At 35.2% G+C, this 1311-nt stretch overlaps 1 pseudogene; it reads left to right on the top strand.

Moving 5' to 3' along the window:
• The first annotated feature begins 645 nt into the window (after positions 1–645).
• Positions 646–901, top strand: LOC111722955 (annotated as a pseudogene).
• The last annotated feature ends 410 nt before the right edge of the window (positions 902–1311 follow it).

The raw sequence follows: 1311 nt of genomic DNA, 5'->3' as shown, positions 1-1311 counted from the left end.
TATGAGACATAGGATAAAAGTTATATTTTGCCTTTAAAAAATGAGACTATTAAATAACCATTTCCCTTGTGAATTCTGAAGGTAAAAACTTTTCCACGTTTCTGCAGCACCAGACGGACACGTAACCAAGAAGAAGGTCTGGAGAAGGCTGGCTGGACAGTGCCGGGGCTGCCTGACTGGGATTAGTGGCATCACAGATCTGGGATTGTTCCTTAGAAAGTAATCTATCTACATTATAAGCCATCATTTCTAGAACCTCATAGCAAATAGGTGAATTTTAGTGAGTAAATATATTGTATTTATAATACTTACAAATATATGATATAAACATGTTAATGTTTATAGATACCTTATATTATAATGACAGCATTTATCCTACCTGAAAATGAACGAAAGCATAAGTTAAAAAAAAATAAAAACTATTTGATACTAATGAGACAAAAATGACAACGTGAGAGAGAAGAAAGAAAATAGACAATGAAAAAATTTTTCCCCTGAATATTTTTTTGAGTTTGGAACATGTGAATATTTCTATAAGGTGTGGCTCTGTTTGATTTTAATATCGTTAACTGAAGATTTAATAGTAGAAGACAGGCAGACTTAGTTGAGGTCATGGCCCGCAGGTTTATTTTTCTTTCCCTTTAGACTAAAGGCTGCTGCCGCAAACAAGCTTTGCCAGATCCTGGGTCAGGCGAACAACCTTCCGAGCTTGATTCCCCCGTTCATCCTTACTGGAGCCGGAGGTCCTGAAGCAGCACTGTATGTTCTGCGTCTGGCATTGTTCAATCCAGATGTTAGTTGGGACAGAAAGAATAACAAACTGGGTCCCAATGATCAACACAAGTTCTACTCAGTGAATGAGGATTGTAGCAAACTGAGGAAAGAAGGTCCAGACTTCTAAACCAAATGGATCACAGTAAAGCTGCTTGGTTGAAGGTCTTCCAGAAGCCATCCACACAATTTTCCACTTAACCAGGAAATATTTTTCTCTAAATTTATGAAATCATGTTGATGTATTGTGTTGAAGATTATACTGATTAACAAATATGCAAAATTTAACAACACCACCAGAAAAAAAAAGAAAAAGAAAAAAAAAACAGAAGCCACAGGGATGGAACTTTTGGTTTTTCTTCAGTCTTACAGTTTTCTACACATATTCTAATTGATATACAGTTGTAAGGAAGACTCTAATAATAAATAGGATAGCTTTTTAATAATTCTTGAGGGTTTTTACCCAATTAAATTTGACATTGATTAAGTATTTAATTCAGACAATGCACAGAGTTATAGGAAAACAGTCCTTATCTAGGA

This window comes from Otolemur garnettii, unplaced genomic scaffold (assembly GCF_000181295.1).
Source record: "Otolemur garnettii isolate 467f Iridium unplaced genomic scaffold, OtoGar3 scaffold04980, whole genome shotgun sequence".
In the NCBI taxonomy this organism is placed as follows: domain Eukaryota; kingdom Metazoa; phylum Chordata; class Mammalia; order Primates; family Galagidae; genus Otolemur; species Otolemur garnettii.
Note: the sequence above shows the minus strand (reverse complement) of the source record. Positions and strands in the feature narration are given on the sequence as shown.